This window comes from Macrobrachium nipponense, chromosome 39, assembly GCF_015104395.2.
Source record: "Macrobrachium nipponense isolate FS-2020 chromosome 39, ASM1510439v2, whole genome shotgun sequence".
Lineage (NCBI taxonomy): Eukaryota > Metazoa > Arthropoda > Malacostraca > Decapoda > Palaemonidae > Macrobrachium > Macrobrachium nipponense.
In genome coordinates this window covers 36259815-36276220 of record NC_061099.1, presented here as the reverse complement: position 1 = coordinate 36276220, position 16406 = coordinate 36259815, and the positions used below count along the sequence as shown (strand labels likewise).

At 37.6% G+C, this 16406-nt stretch overlaps 1 protein-coding gene across 1 annotated transcript in view; it reads right to left on the bottom strand.

Annotated features, from left to right (window-relative positions):
• Positions 1-8772, bottom strand: part of LOC135210552 (uncharacterized) — a gene marked incomplete at its 3' end in the record, with an annotated part of 44843 nt that extends 36071 nt beyond the window's left edge. The window contains 1 exon segment of the mRNA XM_064243416.1: positions 8649-8772.
• Between the last annotated feature and the right edge of the window lie 7634 nt (positions 8773-16406).

Below are 16406 nucleotides of genomic sequence, written 5' to 3'. Positions count from 1 at the left end.
ACAGTTCACGCGTGGCGTACCACACCTGAGAGCAGAATCTCCCTACAGAGGCAAGGTATTCTCTAGACCTTGGCTAGAGGTCTGGTCGCCGGTTTAAATAACCTGTGAATACCTAAAGGTCCTTCAAACGTTTGCAGTACAATCCAGTGTTGCCTATACTTTTAAAATAGATTAGGCTAGCCCTGATTTAAGACTGAAGTTATTATTTTTATGTTGTTTATTTTTATGAATATTTTGTTTTTTTATTCCTATGGATATTTTTATTTCTATTTTTAAGGATATTTTATGTTTTAGTGTCAAGCATGCATAAAGTCCCTTTCGGCAAAATGTTATGGCAGAAATCACTGTAAATCATACAGGCTGAAATTATGTTACGTTTTACGTAAAGTTTATGCAATTATTCGGCGTAATTGGGACGTCAATATTTTGCTTTCGTTTTGTTTTCTTTTCCCCCCAAAAAATGTCCAAAGTACAGTACAGAATACATTTTAATGTTACTTAATTTACGAAAACTTACATTGTAAGACTGATACAGATAGGTAATCAAGAAACAATCTTATTTCATATATACTAGCACCTGCTGTATACCCGTCCTTTGGACGTGTTATCGAACGCACATTCACTTTTAAATGACTTGGACTTACATCTTTCCCCAGACAATGCTACTGCGTCACTGACCGGCTCAGTCGTCAGGCACCGCCAGCTGACAGCAGGCGCATAGATGTTGCAAAAAGGTTGCTCGGGAAAGATTTACATAGCGATGCCCCGCCCCCCCCAACCGCCCTTAAACGGACCTTGATAAAAGCTCAGCCTATAGTTAAACTCTGATATCGATGTTAAATACGTTTGCAGTCATTTATGTTAACTCAAGAACTTCAAATGCAGTAGGCCCATTTTTAAATCTTTGGGCCCTAGTTCCCAAAAGGGGCTGCAACCTCCCTTGCTATCAAGGTGTTGCCCCTCACCCCCTAACTACTGAGGGTGTCATATGGCCCCTATATTTTGGGGAGCCTGCTTGTACCTATAGAAACATTTCTACATGGATATCAACTCTGAAAGTTGTAAAAAAAATGAGTGGATAAGAGAAAGAGGGGTTATGAACTCCGAAGTCTCTCGAATTTCGGATTTTCACTAAAACCTTCCTGGGGAGGAGTCTGTGGTAAAAAAAAAAAAAAAACATGTAAAATATGAAGGGGGTATGAAAAAGAAGGGTTATAAACCTCCCTTTTAGAAACAGCCCTCGAATTTTCTCTATATATATATATATATATATATATATATATATATATATATATATCTATATATATATATATATATATATATGTGTGGGGTGTTGTGTTTTAATATATATATATATAGATATATATATATATATATATATAGTATGTGTGTTATATTAATATCTCTATTTTTTGTGTGTGTGTGTGTGTGTGTGTATGTGTGTAGATATATATATGTGTGTGTGTGTGTGTAGTATGTACTAAGAAAGTATTTCTAGTTCACTAGTGTACAACAGCATATTTTTTCTCGGCAAATTAAGAATTGGTGAACTGTTAGCTTAACAAGGTGTGATCCAACCTCCAGCTTACTCGGAACGCATGCAAGATTTCCCCCTCACGCGTAAGCTGTAAACACTATATTCCTAACTTTTAATGTGAATTGAAATGTGCTAAAATCCATGGTCAAATAGAACCTTATTTCACCAAGGAAAATTAAAATAAATTCTCTAAATTTTTATTAATAATATTTTTTCTGCACTGTCTAACATCCACATTCTGTATTTTTAAATTACTTTGGCATTGCTTTTAAATTACGCTGCGGTACTGGCAGCTCTCTTTGGTCGGGAATATAGATAAAATCTGATATTATTTGACAAACCTCATATTCAGCGAGAAGTATTTCCCGAAGCAATAAATGGGTAATCAACGCTGTTGATAAGCCGTGCCGTCATTGTTGTGCTGTAAATAATATGAGCAAAGTTTAAGATTGCTTCAAGTTATTGCTACCATGACCAAGTAAAATGCTGTATAAAACCGCCGGCTATCAGTCAAGACTGGCAGTCTGGCAGCGCAGCTCTGCAGTTGCTCACCAGATACGGTGGAATGAGGGTGCGTTCCATGGCTCCGGGAATCGCTGCCAAATGCAGGATCCATGGCTAACTTTAACCTTATATATAGAATAAAAACTACGTGGAGGGTGCATGATCAAAATACCAATTTGTAGCCCTCTAGCCTCAGTAGTTTTTTTTTTTTCTATCTGAGGGCGGACGGACAGACGAAGCTGGCACAATAGTTTTCTTGTACAGAAAAAAAAAGTCCATTCTAAATACAAAGACGTAAATATGCAAAAATCCAGACATGGTGAACACATCTGTTTCCCATAGAAAATGAATAAAACAAAGGACTGGGTGTCCATAAAGTCCCAGTACCATTACAAGCAATAAATACCTGCAATGGTACTGGGACTTTAAGGACACCCTGTATCTTGGCAGTGAGTTTTGAATCTCTCAGATGATTACGTATTTGCCTTGCCAGACGTATGATGCAAATCTGGCTAGATTCCCCTTATTTATAAAGTTTTTGTCTTTGCTATTTCATAGAATGCAAACGTACCAACTTCCTTAAAATAATTTTATTTGTTTTTCCCTTAAGCCTCCTGCCAATGCCATTATTTTATTTACCCCTTATCAGGTTTTTTTGAGTCTTCATTCAAATTCATAAATTATTAATCCTTATAATTTGGAAATTCATAATTCAACTATTTTTTTTTAGTGCACTTGATACAGATATATTCCTACGGGTTTTGTGTTCAAGTTTTGCTTTTTTTTATCCAATTTCGTTGATTATTTTCTTCCTATTTCGCTTTGGGAAAACTGCTTAAAATACTAAATTTTAGTTTCTTCATTCCTTTACTTAATTTTCTGTCTTCAGACGTAATAATTAACTGCCTTCTTGCTTATTATTATAGTAATGTTATCTGCTGCAGATATTATTGTCACTGAACAATATTCCTACTATTGAATTTTTTCCCCCTTTTTAATAAGTGTGATCTCCTCTTTATGTATTTCCCTTTACCTACTCTTACTTCTTCCAAATGAACACCTTAATATTCTTCGGAAGCTTGAATTTCAAGTCGATGGCCCCTTAGTTGGGCTTGTTCTATATGAATAGTTTTCGTCTACTGAATAATAATAATAATAATAACATAGATCAGAAAACCAGGAAACATATGACAAAACACAAAGCACTACAAGCAAGAGCAAATACGGACAGACTATACATAACACGAAAGGAAGGAGGGAGAGGATTACTAAATATAGAGGACTGCGTCAACATGGAGAACAGAGTACTGGGGCAATATCTGAAAACCGGAGAAGACGAGTGGCTAAAAAGTGCATGGGAAGAAGGAAAGAAGGACTAATAAAAGTAGACGAAGACCCACAAATATACAGAGACAGGAGAATGACAAACAGAACAGAGGACTGGCACAACAAACCAATGCACGGACAATACATGAGACAGACTAAAGAACTAGCCAGCGATGACACCTGGCAATGGCTACAGAGGGGAGAGCTAAAGAAGGAAACTGAAGGAATGATAACAGCGGCACAAGATCAGGCCCTAAGAACCAGATATGTTCATAGAACGATAGACGGAAATAACATCTCTCCTATATGTAGGAAGTGCAATACGAAAAATGAAACCATAAACCACATAGCAAGCGAATGCCCGGCACTTGCACAGAACCAGTACAAAAAGAGGCATGATTCAGTGGCAAAAGCCCTCCACTGGAGCCTGTGCAAGACACATCAGCTACCTTGCAGTAATAAGTGGTACGAGCACCAACCTGAAGGAGTGATAGAAAACGATCAGGCAAAGATCCTCTGGGACTATGGTATCAGAGCAGATAGGGTGATACGTGCAAATAGACCAGACGTGACGTTGATTGACAAAGTCAAGAAGAAAGTATCACTCATTGATGTCGCAATACCATGGGACACCAGAGTTGAAGAGAAAGAAAGGGAAAAATGGATAAGTATCAAGATCTGAAAATAGAAATAAGAAGGATATGGGATATGCCAGTGGAAATTGTACCCATAATCATAGGAGCACTAGGCACGATCCCAAGATCCCTGAAAAGGAATCTAGAAAAACTAGAGGCTGAAGTAGCTACAGGACCCATGCAGAAGAGTGTGATCCTAGAAACGGCGCACATATTAAGAAAAGTGATGGACTCATAAGGAGGCAGGATGCAACCCGGAACCCCACACTATAAATACCACCCAGTCGAATTGGAGGACTGTGATAGAGCAAAAAAAAAAAAATAATAATAATAATAATAATAATAAAACTGTTAAAAAGAATGCCAGAATTAAGCGAGTTTATTTTATTCTATTTTTCTTACAATTCGCTTCTCAGGCTCAGCGATGTTTTGAGTAACTGGCCAATGTTCATATTGGGGATTTCTAAAAATGATAAAAATGCTGAAGGTAATCTTTCGTTTTATTAAAACAGGAATTAAACTACACCTACGGAATAATACCGGCACTGAGACGACCCCCGCTTGACCTGGACCTGAGATCCTGTTCTAATAAAATAAAAGATCACCTTCAGGATTCTTATAATTTTTAGAAATTCCCAATATGAATATTGACCAGTTACTTAGAAACGTCGCTGAGCCTGGGAAGCGAATTGTAAAAAAAATAGAAAAAAAAATATATAAAATCAACTCGCTTAATTCTGCCACTCTTTTTAACAGCATTTGGCATAAAGGAGGGTCTTCTACCAAATAATAATAATAATAATAATAATAATAATAATAATAATAATAATAATAATAATAATAATAATAATAATCAGGATGGAGTTTGGAATAGAAAAATGCGCCTTAGTCAACATACAAAAAGGCAAAGTAACGAGAACTGAAGGGATAAAGCTACCAGATGGGAGCAACATCAAACACAGATGAGACTGGATACAAATACCTGGGAATAATGGAAGGAGGGGATATAAAACACCAAGAGATGAAGGACACGATCAGGAAAGATTATATGCAGAGACTCAAGGCGATACTCAAGTCAAAACTCAACGCCGGAAATATGATAAAAGCCATAAACACATGGGCAGTGCCAGTAATCAGATACAGCGCAGGAATAGTGGAATGGACGACGGCAGAACTCCGCAGCATAGATCAGAAAACCAGGAAACATATGACAATACACAAAGCACTACACCCAAGAGCAAACACGGACAGACTATACATAACACGAAAGGAAGGAGGGAGAGGAATACTAAGTGTAGAGGACCGCGTCAACATCGAGAACTGAGCACTGGGGCAATATCTGAAACCAGTGAAGACGAGTGGCTACAGAGTGCATGGGAAGAAGGAAAGAAGGACTAATAAAAGTAGACGAAGACCCACAAATATACAGAGACAGGAGAATGACAAACAGAACAGGACTGGCACAACAAACCAATGCACGGACAATACATGAGACAGACTAAAGAACTAGCCAGCGATGACACCTGGCAATGGCTACAGAGGGGAGAGCTAAAGAAGGAAACTGAAGGAATGATAACAGCGGCACAAGATCAGGCCCTAAGAACCAGATATGTTCAAAGAACGATAGATGGAAATAACATCTCTCCCATATGTAGGAAGTGCAATACGAAAAATGAAACCATAAACCACATAGCAAGCGAATGTCCAGCACTTGCACAGAACCAGTACAAAAAGAGGCATGATTCAGTGCCAAAAGCCCTCCACTGGAGCCTGTGCAAGAAACATCAGCTACCTTGCAGTAATAAGTGGTACGAGCACCAACCTGAGGGAGTGATAGAAAACGATCAGGCAAAGATCCTCTGGGACTATGGTATCAGAACAGATAGGGTGATACGTGCAAATAGACCAGACGTGACGTTGATTGACAAAGTCAAGAAGAAAGTATCACTCACTGATGTCGCAATACCATGGGACACCAGAGTTGAAGAGAAAGAGAGGGAAAAAATGGATAAGTATCAAGATCTGAAAATAGAAATAAGAAGGATATGGGATATGCCAGTGGAAATTGTACCCATAATCATAGGAGCACTAGGCACGATCCCAAGATCCCTGAAAAGGAATCTAGAAAAACTAGAGGCTGAAGTAGCTACAGGACTCATGCAGAAGAGTGTGATCCTAGAAACGGCGCTCATATTAAGAAAAGTGATGGACTCATAAGGAGGCAGGATGCAACCCGGAACCCCGCACTATAAATACCACCCAGTCCGAATTGGAGGACTGTGATAGAGCAAAAAAAAAAAATAATAATAATAATAATAAAACTGTTAAAAAGAATGCCAGAATTAAGCGAGTTTATTTTATTCTATTTTTCTTACAATTCGCTTCTCAGGCTCAGCGATGTTTTGAGTAACTGGCCAATGTTCATATTGGGGATTTCTAAAAATGATAAAAATGCTGAAGGTAATCTTTCGTTTTATTAAAACAGGAATTAACTACACCTACGGAATAATACCGGCACTGAGACGACCCCCGCTTGACCTGGACCTGAGATCCTGTTCTAATAAAATAAAAGATCACCTACAGGATTCTTATAATTTTTAAAAATTCCCAATATGAATATTGACCAGTTACTTAGAAACGTCGCTGAGCCTGGGAGCGAATTGTAAAAAAAAAAAAATAGAAAAAACAATATATAAAATCAACTCGCTTAATTCTGCCACTCTTTTTAAGAGCACAGCATTTGGCATAAAAGAGGGTCTTCTACCAAATAATAATAATAATAATAATAATAATAATAATAATAACAATAACAATAATAACAATAATAATAATAATAATCAGGATGGAGTTTGGAATAGAAAAATGCGCCTTAGTCAACATACAAAAAGGCAAAGTAACGAGAACTGAAGGGATAAAGCTACCAGATGGGAGAAACATCAACACAGATGAGACTGGATACAAATACCTGGGAATAATGGAAGGAGGGGATATAAAACACCAAGAGATGAAGGACACGATCAGGAAAGATTATATGCAGAGACTCAAGGCGATACTCAAGTCAAAACTCAACGCCGGAAATTATGAATAAAAGCCAATAAACACATGGGCAGAAATGCCAGTAATCAGATACAGCGCAGGAATAGTGGAATGGACGACGGCAGAACTCCGCAGCATAGATCAGAAAACCAGGAAACATATGACATTACACAAAGCACTACACCCAAGAGCAAACACGGACAGACTATACATAACACGAAAGGAAGTAGGGAGAGGAATACTAAGTGTAGAGGACTGCGTCAACATCGAGAACTGAGCACTGGGGCAATATCTGAAACCAGTGAAGACGAGTGGCTAAAGAGTGCATGGGAAGAAGGAAAGAAGGACTAATAAAAGTAGACGAAGACCCACAAATATACAGAGACAGGAGAATGACAAACAGAACAGGACTGGCACAACAAACCAATGCACGGACAATACATGAGACAGACTAAAGAACTAGCCAGCGATGACACCTGGCAATGGCTACAGAGGGGAGAGCTAAAGAAGGAAACTGAAGGAATGATAACAGCGGCACAAGATCAGGCCCTAAGAACCAGATATGTTCAAAGAACGATAGATGGAAATAACATCTCTCCCATATGTAGGAAGTGCAATACGAAAAATGAAACCATAAACCACATAGCAAGCGAATGTCCAGCACTTGCACAGAACCAGTACAAAAAGAGGCATGATTCAGTGCCAAAAGCCCTCCACTGGAGCCTGTGCAAGAAACATCAGCTACCTTGCAGTAATAAGTGGTACGAGCACCAACCTGAGGGAGTGATAGAAAACGATCAGGCAAAGATCCTCTGGGACTATGGTATCAGAACAGATAGGGTGATACGTGCAAATAGACCAGACGTGACGTTGATTGACAAAGTCAAGAAGAAAGTATCACTCACTGATGTCGCAATACCATGGGACACCAGAGTTGAAGAGAAAGAGAGGGAAAAAATGGATAAGTATCAAGATCTGAAAATAGAAATAAGAAGGATATGGGATATGCCAGTGGAAATTGTACCCATAATCATAGGAGCACTAGGCACGATCCCAAGATCCCTGAAAAGGAATCTAGAAAAACTAGAGGCTGAAGTAGCTCCAGGACTCATGCAGAAGAGTGTGATCCTAGAAACGGCGCACATAGTAAGAAAAGTGATGGACTCATAAGGAGGCAGGATGCAACCCGGAACCCCACACAATAAATACCACCCAGTCGAATTGGAGGACTGTGATAGAGCAAAAAAAAAAAAAAATAAATAAATAAATAAATAAATAAATAATAATAATAATAATAATAATAATAATAATAATAATAATAATAATAATTCTTTGATGTTTTTGTTCTCTCATGTGTCGTATGTCTTCGTGGCACCAAATAAAAATTCTTCACAACACCACACACAAAAAACTAGATTAATCTTTGGTCGCACTGCGCGTGGCACCCTTATAGTTATTGACATTAAAAAAATCATGTTGGTAACTTATTCTAAAAATATATGTGGAACAATGGTGGTGGACAGTAATTATAATACGCTTTGCCTTAAAGATATATTCGGTTGCTATAAAAGAAACTAAGTATGTATCTTATAAATTTGTTTCGTACTTACCTACAACAATACCGCTTGAATATCTTTGAGGAGACCAGTCTGATGGGAGTACAATATTAAAGCCGTAACTTTTCATTCATTAGAACCCTCACCGTTACCTTTGATAACCACACTTTCCAACGTCTCACGTCTGACTGAGTATTTCTGATGTTGTATCAAAGCTCTTTTAGTTTCCAGTCTCATCGTACGTCCCTCGATTTTTCCGGCAGAAGACCGGTCCCGCGGGATGCCAGCCGGAATACTTAGTACTATACGTGTGCCTTGCCAGACGTATGATGAAAATCTGGCTACGAGAGCGTGATACTGAAGAATTAGAATTATTATTATTAGAATTGTGGGTAAACTGGTGAAAAGTCACTTTAATTGCTCAGATATATTAGTTTTTAAGGTTGTAAGAAGAGTCAATGTTTTGTTGTTATTGTTTACATTCGTTTAACACCCCGGCAAAAAAAGAGAAGAAAAGAATACTGACTGACCTAAGCCAAATTCGTGATTTTGAATAAAAAAAAAAAACCCTTGCGTGCAAAATCTGATAATTAGGCCATCATACGCTTCTACCTTTGACTGTCATCTGCTTCATGGATACTATCTGAGGAATGTTTATTCCAAGGTCTAGGTGATCACTGCATAGTTCTGGAGATGTGTGTGACATTCTGGGGTAACGAGAGATGGTCGGGTTGATGTCATACGGGTGCGCGTATATTAATGAAATGATTCCATAGCTACAAGAAGAAAGTCAGATTCATGCAACCCTTATGTAGTATAGTTCCTTTGGTAATTTTTTTCTTCTTGCGCTCATCCATATCAGGTTGCTGAGCGTTTAGTTATTGATGGTAGTAAAATTTCAAGGAGTCTATCGGTTGTTTTATTAGAAATGTTTATTTTTTTGGTTAACTAACGCTTGTAAACTATCAGCTTTTTTTTTTTTTTTTTTTTTTTTTAGATTTAACAGAAATAGTTGAAACTATGGAACCCTTCGGTGGGAGCGTGGAAACCCTCCCCCCCCCCCCCCCCCAAAACCCTTTTTTGGCATAAAGAAGAAAATTAAATTGAAAGTAACTGCAGGAAATTTACTTTTCAGGCCAAGAATAAAGAATTAAGCAAAAGGAAAAAATACCTTTTTTTAAGGAACAAATTTAACTAAATTTTCAAAGCTCAGACTTTAATGAAATCTATTTAAAAAACTTTACATTACGTCTACTACTTATACAAAAAAAGTATTAAGTAAAAGCAATGAAAAAAATATTTTCATTGCTTTTATACTTAACCTTTTTTTAAGAGTACTAGATTTAATGAAAAGTTTGTTTGTTTTTAATAGAAAAATAAGAAAATTCGTTAACTACTACCATTCTCGAAGGCTCTGTATAAAGTATCTGGGACAGCATTTGGATATTAAGGTTTATACTCCTGCAGAATAAGACTCCAGCGTAAGATACGCTGATTCTCGCTTTTGAATTTATTTATGAAAAGGGGATAATAATCCATTAAATACATTTATTGGAGCTGGAGCGGACAACAGGTAGTATATTTCAAAGTGGAGAAAGGCTTTGACTAAGCACAAGGCTGCTTCCTTCTCCACAGTCGAGTAGTATACTACCTTTTCTCTACTGGAAACAACTTCTTAGAGAAATGCGTCATCGAAGTCTTTGAAGAAGGACGGTACCTAAGCCTAGTTCTACATCTCTGACATCTGTCCTTAAACAACAAGGGAGGGAGGAAAGTCCGGTGAACGTAATAATGGAAAAGTCATTCAAGAAGCTTTTGATTTCTCAAAACGATTCCAAATAAATTCCACACATCTTTCTTCAAAAGATTAGTTATAAAGGATGAGCAAAGTCGGAGAAGTTTTTCGCAAACCTGCGATAATAACCTACCATGCTCAGAAAACGTCTTGCACCTCTCTCCTGTTTTGAGGTGCCGCCGGAAGGTTTGAAATAGCCTCCACGTTCGCTTTCTTAGGAGGTCCTTTACCCAGGCCTATCTCGTGCCCACGATAAAATACCTTGGCCTGAGCAAAATCACTCTGCCTTAAGTTAACTACCAAACCAACCATTCTCAAGAGACTGTTGACCCTTCCCTTCAAGGCTGCCCTCAAGAGACTTGTAAAGCCATGGGGGATTTTGGGCGCCATCGTTTAAGTTCTTGGCCCCTCTCCAGGCCCGCTTCCCCAGCCTGGCAGGATACCTGCCTTCCTCCGAGGAAGCAGCCTCTGGGTCGGACCCTTCCCTTCGAGGGAAGCCTTCACCATGCTCTTTGCTTTCTCTTACCCTGCTTTTCAGATATGACCAACGGCTTTACGTGACTTCTGAACCACGTCGAGAGTGAACTTCTATCACCAGAAATATATCTCTCTGACATAAAGGGGGGTTTTTAGTGGTGATTTCTGTCATCCGGGAATTTCTGTGGTCTGGCAGTGGCCCGGTACCTAGGGTGCTGGTTTTAAGAGGTCGGACTGTACTGGAGATGTCACGAGCGGATTTTCCCCGCCACGACATTAAGATACGAGAAGAAGAATACTACTGTACATATACACTTTTGTCAGTCTTCTTGCCTGGAGACACGGGTCGGAGAATGGTACTGTGTCATTGTTGACACGGTAGGTATGAAGACTGACGTTTATGCTGCCTGAGAATTAGGGTAGGCCTGTCCTACCTGCTATTACATGATATTCCTTGTGTGTATGGGTCTTACTACTAATGAGGCCAGGTGATGTCTTCCCACTGGGAGGCAGTTGAAGTGTTGATTTCCATTTTAGGGGTATTGAAGAAAATTCCTGGTACTCAGCGTGTTTCTTTATTACTCAGTAAATCATGCTAAATTTCTCCCAGGCCTAGTCTCCTGGACTTGATTTAATTTTACCTAGTCCTTCAGAACTCCTGGACTAAGGATCCTCTGGACTAGATCCCCTGGAGCTAGATCCCGCTTTGGACTCAGCAATTCCCACTTGCAAGGGGTAGGATAAATCATTTATTTATTAATTAATCTTGGTTAAATAGCCAAATTGAAGGCTGGACCGGTTGCGTCCTTCTCACACGAGAGCATTTGTGATTCTTACATGTGTTGCTAGTGTTACCAAAATGCAGACGAAAGATTCAGGGCAGCGCTCCACTACTCAAAGTGAAAGATAAACAAAACAAGGGACTGGCTACACTGCCACACTCGTGTCCACAACAGAAACGAAAACATTTCACAGTTCCAATCACTTACAACAGTAAAGATATTAGAGGAGGATGATGAATCAATTCCTAAATAAATCATTAATAATTAAAGTAATATTTTTCCCATTACAGAGAGTGAAATGATATTAAGATGCTAGAGTTTGAAGAAAGGCTTTTAAGGAAAATTTATAGACCACCAGATGTATAAAGGAACTAATGTATCCACTGTGTAACTCATACTTGTTTTTTATTCGAGCCACTTCTCACCATAGTAGCCTGGATGGAAATTTCTCTGGGGGGTATTTAACTCGAGTCATCCGAGTAACAACACACCTTAATCACCCTGATGGTCCTTATATACCAACCCAAGAGTGGATAAAAAGGAATAGTTTGCAGTCGATTTGAGTTTTCATCTCAGCCTTTCGTCTCGCGGGATTCGTGACTGGATTTCTTGTCGCTTCGGTCTCGAATTTGTGGACTATTTATGATCGCTTCGGTCCCGAATTTGTGGACTATTTATGATCCCGTGGATTTGTCAGTTCAATGAATCCAAGATACATTTTGGCTATTTTGCCTCCTTGTCCATAAATTTGTTCTACTTTTAATACAATTTTAATTGAAACTGAATTTGATTAGTTTTTTGCGTGTGAAAATTGAGCACCAAACTAATCTTGAAGGGAACGTAGTTCAGTTGGCTACATCCACTGTAATTGTTATTCAGTCTTTTTTTATGTTTAACAAGCATTGTTCCTGATTCCAGTAATTACAGCTTTGTATTATTCTGACCCTTCCCTGATTAGAGCATCAGTGTCAATTTTTGCTTTCCTTATCGTTAGGATCAAATTAAATGAGAGTCCGTTTAACCAACGGCTCTCCCAACCCCCATTACTGATTCTCCAGCCACTCTCACCCTCCATCCCTTACCTGTCCTCCAGTCCCACCCTCCCTCCATCCTCAGGTAGCCCTGCAACCTCCCAGGTGGTATGGAAAAATCAGTAATCTTAATATTTCAACGGTCACATGACCATTCTTTCCCCTCTTTTACAAAGCTTTGGAACTGCTGTGTAAAAAGTTATGTTTGCCTTTGCTTAAAGGTCAACCCTTGATATTTTAATATCTTGTTTCTTGTTCTTGATTTTTTGGAGTAGGGGTTTTGGTTTAGTCATAGCACCTAACTCATTCATTCTCCTCATGATTAGAAAGCAGAAGTACTTAGGTCTAACAGAATTTGGTGTTGCCCTTGACGTGGTAGCCAAAATGCTTCTATTATCTAATTTTCTGAGTAAATTTCATCATGCTTAATTTTCCTTTCGAAGCAAAGAAATCTGTTACAACCTATTAAATATGTTTATAAGATGCAGGTAAAGCTTTCTGACAGCTCAGGATATAATTATGAGATGAAAGTGTTTTTGAAAGTAAAGCAAGAGTATGCACAAGCTTTTTGTTCCTTCTTTTGGTGCTTTTCCTGTCAATCATGAACATCTTGATCAGGTCAGCGCCAACCTTAGCTACATATGAGAAGTGAAAGACGTTTTACATACAGACACTGCACTGAAGGTAGTGTAGAGACCACGGGGCTGAATTCTTCTGACCTTAACCTAGGCCTATGTCTGACATCGGAACACCATGACTGACACTGACATAATCTCTTTGTCTTCAGCCCTCGAAAATTTAAGCCGAGGCCACAATTTATATAATGTATATCATTGGTTTTGATACTAAAAGGCAAGATTCTTCTGACCTTCGCCTAGGCCTACATCTTGAGCAGGACATTCATCTTATGACTCATTAACTTAGTCTAGGGTTCTATGTCCTTGATGATTTAATCTGAAGCCGCAATATATTTGATGTTTTAATAGAGACTAAACACTGTTCTGCAGTGATGAAGTCTCCAGGTATATAGATAACTACTTACTGAAGAGCAAGCAGCATTGAAGTCTCCAGAAATATGGTCAACTACTTAACCCTTATTAGACAGGTAACTATCAATATGCAGCTAATCAAGCTGGGTAAACTTTCAGGTGGGCCAGTTTACAAAACAATGCATCAATGGAAAGAGGAAGATATGCAGGAATATGGATACCTACTTACTGGGGAGTAGCATCTTAGTCTCCATAAATATAGATAACCATGTAGTATATGTATTCCTAATAATATCAATACTAGACTAGGTGTAATGTCCTAATATAGATTATATACATATTGTTAAAATAGATACTTTCATCATGATTGCTCATGTAATGAAAAGCTATAGTAGATTCACATCAACCGTGCATTTGATATCTAGGGCCGTCCCTTACGACGCTCCTGATTGGCTGTTGATGAGCCAGTCACAGGGCTCGAAACTCACTCTCTCGAGAGTTCACATGGCAGGATGTATGTTCCATCTCTCCTGAGGGATATGTTTGAAATTAGTATCCCTCAGGAGAGGTGGTGGAACATACATCCTGCCTATGTGAACTCTCAAGAGAGGCTGAGAGTTTTCTGCCCCATGACTGGCTATCAACAGCCAATCATGAGCGTTGTAAGGGACGGGCCTAGACATCAGATGCACGGTTGATGTGAATCTACTATAGTATGTTTTAGTTTACAGTCTATATATATTCATCTTTCTGTTGTTATTGCATAGTGGTTGAGGTGCTGGACAATTTTGAGAACGTAATTATGATGGGAAAATAATCATTGCTGTAAAAATCATCCCTTGCATTTTATTCAGATCTATCTATCAGGTGTAGCTTTTGAATTCACAGCATTTATTTACTCTTTTAAACAAGTTACTAATACTCATTAACATATCAGTTATTCATAACCCAGCATCATCTATTGATAATGAAAATTACAAAAATGCTGTATGTACTTATATATTCTCCATCATTGACCCAACAGGAAAGGCAGGTCGGTGAAGGTTGAGATAACAGCAGTATAATAGATATTGCTTCTCATCAGACAGGATATTCATGAAAAGGAAACTTTCATAATTTTCTCACTGGTTGATGCAGCTATCAAATGAGCAGTTAAGAGTCTTGGGGAAACTAACAAATCCCAGGTAAGAATGAAAAAAAAATGTTCTCATTTCTTTATTAAGGAAAGCTTAAGTGATGTACAATCCACATCCAATCAGTAACTAAATTAGCACGGAATTGAAATACGTATCTGAATTAAAAACCATATTACTTTTACCTGTATAAAAAGTTACTTACTATATATATAATTTTTTAGGGGCTTGTGGTTATAAAAATTGACATTGTCTTTATTACTATTAATAATATACTTCATAAAATACGGTCATGTTTATATTTCAATCGAGTAAAATTGAAAATATTAAGAAAACTGACACCACTCAATAGCAGTGTGAAATAAATTTTAAAAAAGTAAACAGGTTATGTAATTGCCAAAGGAATCCTAAAAATTATATGGAAAATAAAAACAAAATAACTTTCAAGAATAAACAGTGAATGCTAATTTATGATTCCTACAGTAATCCATAAATATCATCAAAGGTTAAAATTCTATAAATAAATGTTAATCTTCTTTATTCACAATACAGTACTGTATATGAAAGTTAAATGGGGAAAATATATTGCCAGATCAGATTATACAGACTATCAAACAAAAATAAAAATCAAGAACATGTACACCACATGCATATGATTCACTTGTAAAAAACTACAAAATTACATGATATACACATTCAAGATGGAAGGAACTTTTGTCAAGTTTCATCTTTACAAAATCACTTGAATATATACTGTACTCAAGTTTGAAGCATTAACCTGGAGGCAAATTAAGAAATTTTTCCAACAATCACAACTGTTTCAAGTAAAAGAAACTATCCAAGCACATAAATGTAAAACATAACTTATATAAAAAAATATTCTTCTACAATCAACATATGCATCAAAGACCATACCACTAGAAGCATCCCAGCCAAAATTGGCATTGACTATTAAAAACTTCTACACGAATAAAAAAAAATTCGGTTGGCAGTTCATATGATCTGTCCATCATTAACCTTATATAGATTTATCTACAACACTGAAAGGAACGTGTACAGCCAAAGCAGTCCATGTGGAAAAGGTAGGGTACATAAAATACTGCCACACAAGGTTATCTATGTTTCATACAAATCTGACATACACAATGGTTTCTCTACCACTTATTACCCCACCAGTCTTGAACTCAGTAACTAAAACAAAATATAATGTTGTTCCCATCATCCCATCCCTTCTGCCTTAGCTCACTATATAAATCAAGGTAGTATTCAGCATTACTGGTAAAATTTTGTCAATGTAAAAGAAAAGAAATAATTTCAAAGTCAAACTTTAAACTGAAAGACACTAAAACTAGGTAATGAATCCATCCAAGATTTAAAAGAATATACTATTGAACACTACCAAATAAAAAAATGGTGTGTGCCTCATAATAAAAAGTTGTTATATCACGTCACATTCCTTAACATTATCATGTAAAAGTAAAAATTTTTTGAGTAAACCTAATGGAATTTAGCATTTGATGAAAAATATAAAACCCAGATTTATATTTATTACCCATGACACCAAGAGGAATGACAAATGTACAAAGGAATGACTAAGAATTTCAA